This window comes from Leuciscus leuciscus (assembly GCF_965113295.1).
Source record: "Leuciscus leuciscus genome assembly, chromosome: 10".
NCBI lineage: Eukaryota > Metazoa > Chordata > Actinopteri > Cypriniformes > Leuciscidae > Leuciscus > Leuciscus leuciscus.
This window is the reverse complement of record NC_138734.1, coordinates 9,134,490-9,145,010: the sequence shown is the minus strand read 5'-3', so window position 1 is coordinate 9,145,010 and position 10,521 is coordinate 9,134,490. Positions and strand designations below refer to the sequence as shown.

The 10,521-nt window shown below is 37.6% G+C and overlaps 1 long non-coding RNA gene across 1 annotated transcript; it reads left to right on the top strand.

Moving 5' to 3' along the window:
• Window positions 1–738: 738 nt before the first annotated feature.
• Window positions 739–4,243, top strand: LOC309508573. The gene is made up of 3 exons (XR_014209563.1): window positions 739–1,216; window positions 2,095–2,161; window positions 4,140–4,243. It is a non-coding gene; the product is annotated as an uncharacterized lncRNA (long non-coding RNA).
• Window positions 4,244–10,521: the final 6,278 nt, after the last annotated feature.

Genomic DNA, 10,521 nt, shown 5'->3' with positions numbered 1-10,521 from the left:
CTGACAACGGCTGGTCATCAAGAACAATGAACTGGGTAAGAGCTTCTGTTATTTTTACCTCCCGTGGGTTGACTCTGGACATTTTCTCTCGCTTCTACAGCATTTGCTGCAAAGTTGGTTGTTGCCGTTTCCCGTTGCTACTAGCATTTGGAAACTCTTTGAACTCCACGTTATGCTGGTTCTTTAGATGTTTAATCAAATTGCTTGTGTTAAATGAGCTATTTCTCACCCCTCCTGTAGACAATTTAGCAGAGTATACTTTGCAGTCTGCTCTACTTTTATCATCATCTTATATCTTAAAATATCTCTGGCTGACATTCTCCTTCTCTGCCTACCTGCTCAACTGACAAGAGGTTAGGCTAATGTCACGTTGCCATAAGGGGCCATTCACATATCGCGTTTTTTTGCGCGTGCAAATTCGTTGTTTCAAATGAAGGGCGCGGCAAGCGCGCTCCTAATAGTTTTTCCTGGTGTGCCTATGTTCATGGTTGCATAGCAACGACAGACGCCACTGTAGCTTGTGGGAAGAAGGAGAAAGCGGTGCGGCCGCGCTTTCCACGCCTTTTTAGACGAGATATGTAAACAGCCCCTTAAAGTGGGATAGAGTGCGGTTGTATCAGGGTAATTTTACTAGTACGAGTACGAGTACTTAAGCACAGTACCGGACCGAAACCCGAGTACTGGTATTGGTGCATCCCTATAAATAAACATTGAGTTGAGTTGAGTATAGGCTACCTACACTGTTAGCAATTGATGTAATTTTTACAATAAATTTTACAACAACATGTTGTATTCATGTTTTTATTGTAAATGCAAATTCATGATGGGAAATTTATGGACAGTCCTGTAATTTTATTGTAACTACACTGTAGAAGCATTATTTTACAGCCACCGCATAGCATTGTGGGATCGCTGCTGTTTGAATTTTGAAATTGCGCGGCCAACGGTACAGGAGAATCAAACATTTTTGGAAGAAGAACACATCTCAGGTATGAAACGTTAACATGAAATCTATTTTATAGGTATATGGATATATTAATACCGTTGATTTGAGTGAGTGCTGCTGATTGTTTCGTTTGGTATATTTCAGTGACATTAGCTAGGCACGTTAGATCCCTATAACGTTAGCTCAACTCGCCTCGCTCACTCCCGGTATAAACAACCTGAACTGACCCCGGTGAAGTGGCGGCGTCTTGCTCAATCCATAAGGAAAAAGGTAAGCTACCACATCAGGTACAAGACACTAGATATTCACAATGGAAAAACAAACATGGTGAGTAGAATCGAGTCGAGCTGAGCTTGTAACGTAACGTTAATGGAAAACCACCACAATGACGATAGCTCAAATAACGTTATCCCAGACTGTAAAAATAAGCATTAACGTTAGCCCGGTAAGCTTCCTTAGCTCAGGTTATTATTGCATTGATTACACTTGCTACCGGACAGGCTGTTGTAACGTTATTAGGACTTCTGTTTTGCTGTCTTGTAATCGGGGGTCTTGAAGTCGTGGTTTGCACACTAACGTTAGCATAAACGTAGCTTGTAGATTTTACGGTCACTGAATAACATTACTTAACTTACAGAATTTAACGAAGATACCAGGATTGTAATTTAATTAATATTTCAAATAACGAGATTGAAATATGGGCTTTCATTAAATTACAATGTTGGTATCTTCATTTAATTCTGTAAGTTAGCTATAACGTTAACTGTGATAAAAGCTGAATATAGCATCTGGTATGTTCAGATGTTATAACTTTACTTTGTGCTTGGCCAACCAGGGTGAAAGAGCAGGCATGTAAGCTGTCTTTATCTAAAATAAACTGTGCGTGCGCAACTTAAACCAACCAGCATCGTCATTAAATATTTTTAAGCCTGGGTTCTGTGGACAGGCTTTCACTGCTCTCTTTGTGTTCAGAGAAGGCAGCAAATTATCAGTAGTATTAAAATCAAGTTAACCATTTTGTTTGTCTCAAATTATATGTGGCTGCCTGGCAGACTGTATGGAATATTAAAATAATAATAGATTTGTAATTGGTATTTGTTGTGTAATTGGTAATACATTTGGTAATGTTTAAATTTTTTATTCCCTAGCCCTCTGCCACAGCTGCTGATATCCAGAGAGAGACCCTACCCAGCACACCTTGCTTAACTGTACAAGGTATATTCTTCTCTTATTTTGTTAAAAGGGTAGTTCACTTTTAAATGAAAATTACCCCATGATTTACTTACCTTCAAGCCATTCTTTCAGACAAATACAATCTGAGTTATACAAAAAAACAAACAAAAAAAAACAGACACATCCAAGCTTTATAATGTTAGTGGATCAGTTTGAAGCTCAAAAAAGTGCATATATCCATCATAAAAGAGCTCCACGCAGCTCTGAGGGGTTAAAATAGGCCTCCTGAAGCGAAGAGTTTGTGTAAGAAAAATATCCATATTTAACACGTCACAAAGTAAAATTCTAGCTTACGGCCAAACGGCCATACGCAGTCTACTTGCATTGAAAGTGCAACTTACGCAACTTATGACGTCAGAAGTAGCGTAGTGCGTCATGGCGTAGTGTAAATATCAGCAGTACGTTGCATAAGTTGCGCTTTAGAGTAAAATCTGTTGGTTATTGTTCTTTTGGCCGGAAGCTAGTAATTTTACTTCATGTAAGAAAAATATTAATATTTAAAACTTTACAAACTCATTGCTTTGCTTCTGAAGGCCTTTATTAACCCCTCAGAACTGTGTGAAGCACTTTTATGATGGATAGATGCACTTTTTTGAGCTTCAAACTGATGTTGCAATCCACAGCCATTATAAAGCTCGGAAGCATCAGGGTGTTTATTAATATAACTCTGATTGTAAATATATTGTGAATTTTATCCGTTTCTAGGTCAGGATTTCTTTTTCAAATGGTTAAAATGTGCATTAAAAAGTTGGATGGAGACCCAGCTATTACTGTTAAAGGGATAGTTCACTTTGAAATTAAATTTTGGTATGTTTTAGCTTACCTCAAGGGCATTCAAGATGTAGGTGTCTTTTTTTCCGCAGTAGTTTAAATTTTTATATTTTTAGGTCAAACCGTTCTTGTCTGTCAGTCATATAATGCAGGTCTATGGTCACTGTCTCAAAGAGCATGCACAGAGTCCAAATTAAAACAATTCCCCATCGTCCAAATTAAACAATTCCCCATTGTAAGTACACATTGATGGCCCAAGACACGAAACGAGCGGTTTGTGTGAGAAAACGAACCGTATTTATATCGTTTTTACCTCTTGTACACAGCCACGTCCAAGTGATCTGAGAGCGCGGGCGGGTATAGATATATACAATAGAAGTCGCCTTGGCTACTGCAGTTCATTGGAACAAAACCGTAGCCAATGCGACATCTAATGTATATCTATACCCGCCCGCGCTCTCAGATCACTTGGACGCAGCTGTGTACAAGAGGAAAAAACGAAATACTGTTCGTTTTCTCACACAAACCGCTCGTTTCGTGTCTTGGGCCATCAATGTGTACTTACGATGGGGAATTGTTTAATTTGGACGACGGGGAATTGTTTTAATTTGGACTCTGTGCATGCTCTTTGAGACAGTGACCACATACCTGCATTATATGACTGACAGACAAGAACGGTTTGACCTAAAAATATCAAAATTGAAACTACTGTGGAAAAAAAGACACCTACATCTTGGATACCCTTGAGGTAAGCTAAAACATACCAAAATTTAATTTCAAAGTGAACTATCCCTTTAAGTGTCTGTTCTATGTTCTAAGTTGGTATTCCCATGCACATTTATGTGTAAACAGAAGAGTCTGACGGACATCAGTTTAACATTACGACTTTGATTAATTAATTAAATAAAACATTTTGAAGGGTGGTTAAGGTATTTAGCAGATGCTTTTGTCCAAAGCGTCATTCGATATACAGTGCATGCATACAATGACATTATATATTTACAAAAAACAATGTAAAAGCCAATGTAATTCTAAATGTTAAGTTAAGTTGTTAATATTAAATAAATACATCAAAATCATTTTCGTTTATGAGAAAGTAGGAATAGGTTACTTTTTTTTTTTACACAGTATTTGTAATTATTTAACAGATATGAAAACTTAACTTTTTTTCCTCTCTCTCGGTTTTCAGAACTTTTTGTGGAATCAACTCCCAGACGGGCTGCAAAGCAGAGAAGAGATACGGGCTCAACGCAGCTGTTTACACACTCCTAAGAAAACAGTTTTTAATAAAAGATTAAAAAGATGTCATTGTTGTGTTTTAATTGCCTAATACGGATAATTACAGCATTGTATTGTAATATTTACAAATAACAGGATATATACAGTACATTGAATTACAATATACAATTTTAATTCTGTCCTGTAAAATTATAGGAATTTCCTGGCAACTGAGTTGCAGTAAATATACAGTAAATTGAAATAAATTACAGCATTTTACTGTAATTATGCTACTATAATCACAGTAGCACTGCTGTATAAATACTAGGGCTGGGGGAATTAACGCGTTAATCTTTGCGATTAATTTGAAATGTTTAACGCGTTAAAAAAAATAAACGCAATTGACGCAGCACTTTTTTTTTTTTGGCTCGATTTTATGATTTCCTGTTGCGTCTGCTATTAAAAAGGCCGAAATATGCCGTCCCGCCCCTCCATGTTCGGCGGTCAGGTTTCATTCTAGGGCAGCTTTCATGAGCGGGTCTTTTCCGCTCGGTATGTGCGTCGCGCTCTGTGCTCCGCGCGCACGCGCGCGTGTGTGTGTGTGTGTGTGTGTGTGTGTGTGTCGGTCGGTCGGCGCGCTCTGTGCTCCGCGCGCGCGCGTGCGTGCGTGTGTGTGTGTGTGTGTGTGTGTGTGTGTGTGTGTGTGTGTGTGTGTGTGTGTGTGTGTGTGTCGGCTCGCTCTGTCGTTAATGGCCCAGCAGCGGCGAGCTCTCCGTTCCGTGTGTGTGTGTGTGTCGGCGGCTCTGTCGTTAACGGCCCAAAGGCTTCAATCATGTACTAAGCACTGGAAAAGTAAAGTCCACTCAAGTAACGTGAAATTTCTCTGTTGACTTCTGTTTGCTGAGCTAGTATAGCCATGCTGGGAAACAATGGTAAAATGACCTGCTCTGATCACATGCTCTGGTAATAATAGCTTTGTAGGACTATATTTTGTTTTAATAATTAATAAAATAATAATAATAATAATAATAATCTGTTAAATTGATTATGTTGATTGATTATTGAAAAACAATAATATATTGATATATTGATGTTTAATATTTTAATATAGGGCTATTTTCTGTTCCCTTTTTTTCCTGTGTTGTTTAATTAGGTGATTCTAAGTTTAAATATTGATGATTACAAGCTTGGGGGAAGCTTCATGCCTGTGTGACTGTATGCCTGTTTGACTCAGTATTCGTTGAGTTATTGTTCATTTTCGGACGCGTTTCAGAATGGTCTTCACTGACAGAGAGAAGGCAGAACTCGCATCACGTTTATTTTTCTTTATTTGGCAAAAAGCACAACACTTTGTTTTTATTGTGAGTATACACAAAAATAATACACATTTAACAGAATCGATTGATGTATGAAACTTGCTTGTAATATCAAAGTCAACAGAGCAAAATTAATTTCTTTTGAACTGAACTGAAAAAAATCCAGCAAAACGCGTGGGCGCGTTTGTCGACCTCAGAGGGTTAATTGCAATTAATTACAGAAATTGTGCAATTAATTAGTTAATTTTTTTTAATCGATTCCCAGCCCTAATAAATACATTACTTTATTGTAATCGTAAACAGTAATAATCCTGTATATTACTTGCTGTAAATTTACTGCAATTAGTTGCCAGGAATTTCCTGTAAAATTACAATACATTTTTAACAGTGTACGAATGCAACATCATTGCCATAGAAATAAATGCAGATACTCCGGAAAACTAAAGAGCGGCATAGACACACAAATCGGATCTGGGCAGATGCGATACACAATGTGCAGAGTCAATAATTTTAGATCAGATTCCAATCGGACAAATAATCACTCTAACTTAACCAGCAGAACTTCAGAATAGTAAGTAAACCAAAAAAAAAAAAAAAAAAAAAAAATACAATAATATGAATCATTATTCAGTTGATCTACAAATCTTGTTTTACAACGTACTTTAAGGCTCACTGCATCTTTCTAATAATGAGAAAATAATGAGGACACGTCCACTCTGCTTTAGTTACAAGTGAAATAAGTCGGGAAAGATAACAGCCAAAATCCTTATTCATCACAAAATGAATTCCCTTCCTGGCATCAGCATAATCCCTCACACATCAATTACGTCTTTATCAGAGGGAGACAAGATAGATTCCCTGTCTTCAATCTTGTTAATAATCACATTTAAAATGCTTTTTGTCCAAGTGAAGTTTTCGGGAAGCGTCTCAATATTTCATTGCTGTAATAGGAACATTTATCTTTTAAAAATAATGTGTTAGCTTATGTTCAATCGCTTATGCTCAGAATTTACCCATTAATGCCCTACTGTGCCGAGCAGAAGTTATTTTTGATGTGAGAAGGATGATATGAAACTTGCTGTCAGTCACTCCACAGGCATTTTACATGTATTTGATGGCTCCAGAAACTAACTTCCAGAAACAGAAAAAGGTGCCAGAAATATCCACACCCAGAAATAAATGTTTTGCTTTATCATAGCTCTGGAGACCTAATATAATTCTCAGTTATGCTTCATTTAAGCTTCAACTTTGTCTCAGATGCTTGTCTTAACCGTGCGTCTCAAGGGAGGCAATTTAATTAAAAAACTCCAATTAAACGGTGCTAAGCAAATCACCTTACAGTTCATTTGTTAAAATTAAGATGTACTGAGTCTGTGACTCAAAAAAAATATTCTTAATTTTGTGAAAAGGAATCAATTGTTTTAAATTATGCAAGTCTGTGCATCTATTCCAGATGAATTATTACTTAGGGAACTGAGAGCTAAGGTAATAGACAACAAAATCAGCAACCTAATGACAGCAATTTGTGTGTTATTATTTTTATTTACCACCCAGTGGAAAAAGCACCATTTAATATCTTAGTTGTTTATTCATGACAGCAGTGAGATTAAATGGAGAGCAAATAAAAAAAAAAATAACTTCCCTCTTTTTCCCTGTGCTGAGATTTGCCAAGACACTAATCTCAATATGATCTAATTTCTCATGAGATTCTTCCACAATAATTTTATAGTGCTACACAAATACATTCTAACAAAAATACTTAAAAAACTAGTTTAAACTAGATTTATTTAAATGTGCTATTTAAAAAATAATTTAAAAGTTAATTATTTTTCTGATCATTATTTTCTGTTTATTAGAGGGTTTATTTAGTCTATTTATTTTGGTATCCTGTATGCACAGTTATAAAGTTAGTTGCATTTGATTGTTTGCATTTAGCTTTGCCTTTCTCATTTATGACACTATCTGTAAATACCCATGACACATTTTGGGTTTTTTTGGTTGTGACCCACCAGAACCACATGATACAAACAGAATTCAAATCCTTCATGGCATTTCTAAAGCAGGGATGTGACGGACAGGTTGTGTGCAGTGAAAACCGGACATATAGATTTAATCAAAGATACATAGCTCTGTAACCTACCATATTAAAGCAATAAATATTGTCATGGCATTGCCAATACACATCCATTTCTCATACTTTCAACTAATGTAAATTGTGTGTCCAGAGAACGGTGATAAGGTCAGTTATCAATAAAACAAAGCAATCTCCTGATTTCATCAGGTCCGGATGTGTCGGGGATGAGAAAACCCAGCAAGCGTCTTCAATCAAAGCTTTGCTACCCGTGGCAGGTAATTGGAAAAGTCCTATCAGATCACAATGTATTTTATGCCGTATCTACAATGTTTTTTCTGCCTGTTCTGCTTCATCAAGCTCATACGCAGCTCTGGTTTTCCCTCTGTCGGTGTGAGATTGCGGTGTGTCTGAGTATCGGTCCTTCACAGCGGTGCCAAGACCAATGTTTTAGACACAGAACCACACAGGTGCTGTTTTAGACAGAATTACAAGCGAGACTGAGTGTGTCGTGGCCACCAGAGCATGGCGGAGCGGATCATAACACAGGCAGATAGTGGCGGCACGCAGACACTGTAAATCAGCGTGGCCAGGTTCAGGCCTGTAGGTGGCAAGTCCGTTGGGGGAACGGAGCAGCGTATCGACAGGCTGCTGAGGAGGCTGGACGAAGTGATGAATGTGCAAGCTGGCAAGGGAAGATATCTGCAAGCATCTCACCCAACTCGGTACCCAAAGCAGGCTCGCTGAAGAGGATTAGATGATTCATCAAATGTGACCAGGAACTTGGCTGCAGGGATGGATGGATTTTTGATTTGATAAGGGAGTGTCTCTTATCAAATGCTTTGAATAATTTTCTCATGCATTTCCAAGGATTTACTTGTGGTTTACACCACAAAAGTTTCTCAATAAACAGTGATTTTTCAGAGACTTGAATTGTAATGGGTAGACTCAGAATTAAAAAGTACAACAATATCAGTGTCACGAACATGCCAGATCCCTCAGCTCCTCCTCTCCGATCACAGTCACCAGAGTTCTAATTCCCTGTCAACATGCAATCAAGGACACTATTTAATTACTACTCTCTCATACCATGTTGTCTGGTCTCGTCAGTATCTCACGAGTGTATTGACTTAACTGTTCTACTTCCCTGTAGTTCCTGAAACCCGGATCCTTCTTCGACTGACATTCTTCATCGTCCCTGGAAGAGACAAAGACTTTAGTTCAAGTTAAGTGCTCAATTACTTTTCTTGCCTTACGTTTCTGTTTTGGATTTCTCCTGTGGATTCCTTCAATAAAGCTCTGTTTGAGACTCATCCTCTTTATCTGTACTACTGTGGCCCTGTTTACACCTGGAATTAAGATGCATTTTGGTCGATCGGATGACAGGTAGATGAAAGAAACATATCCTTGATTTCACCTGCCGTTTTAATCCGTCTATTTTGTCCACTTTCAACCACTTCAGTCCTGATTTCTTCAAAGGGAGGGTCTATTGATTGGGTAAATGTATGGGCTTTTTCAGATCTTTTGATCTAATGGATGAAATGAGCTCACACAATTTACATATGAATGTGAAAGGAAACAACGAAAAAATATTTAGTTTAGTTTCTGCTTTAGACACATGAGTGTCTACATTATGAAAGAAATCTGGTTTCCTTTTACAAATGTATTGAGCGTCATCCACTTGTGATCCAATCGACCAAAACGCATCTTAATACCAGGTGTAAACAGGCCCTGTGTGACAATCAGGCTGATACAGTTGTCCTAATGTTATAATGAAGACAAAAATAATCAAATAAAATTAATATTTACAAAACTGCTTCACTTAATCATATTTTAAACCCTTTTCCACCAAATCAACAATATGCACTGTAGTGTAACCAACATGCAAAAACATGAATGAATGAATGAATGAATGAATGAATGAATGAATGAAAGAAAGAAAGAAAGAAAGAAAGAAAGAAAGAAAGAAAGAAAGAAAGAAAGAAAGAAACAGAAATTTCCCAGAAATGTGCAAAATGTCATTTCACGAGTTCACATATTAATGAAATCTGATGTAATATTATAATGCATATTTGGCTTGCTGTCCGGGGGGAGGGCTCAGAGCTCGGAATTCGGCCCGACCCCAGAGTACTCCCCCCCTATGAATGTATAGCTCATAGGTATCTATGAGTAGACCCAGCCGAAAGTGAGGTGATGGGGAGGCGGCGGGATGCTGAGAAATGAGTCATGAGACAGGAGGTAAGGGAAGGCTTTATTTATACTGGCTTCTTCTTGTGCTGATTGGATGATTACCTGAACATGCTCCTCCCGAACTTTGTTACATAAAACTTCATTTGGTGAAACTCACCAAAAACATATAGATATTATGATTTAACAATGTTTATATGTGAATTAAAGCCTACATCCAGTCTGTTTATCATATAAAGCAATTGTGTCTCTTCTTTCTCAGAAAATTTGGACTAAACCTCTCTATTCATATGGATTAGTTTTAAGATCTCTTTATGAACTTTTTTAAGTGTCAAAGTAGTAGTTGCATAGACTCTCAATGGAGGAAAAGAAATCGCTCAGATTTCATTAAAAATATATTTATTTGTGTTCTGAAGAGGAAAACAAGTCTTATGGGTTTTGAACGACATTAAGGTAAGTAAATGATGAAAGAATGTTCCTTTTTGGGGGAACTATCCCTTTTACAAGTTTCATCACATTTGGTTGCATTCTATTTTCTGGATGTTTGACCTCTCTGAAACGGCATGCTGTGTAAGTCAGGTGCCTTTAAATTGGACCACAAACCACAAACGTAAACATGAGGTCCTCCGAAACCAATAAGGCATCACCGAGTCCGACATATGAACCCACAAACACACCATACAGTCTCATCTGAGAAGCTAACGGAAAACCGAGGGACTCATCTGCAGGGATAGAAAACCATTTTACACTCGCGCTCTCCAGGGAGATAACCTTGTATA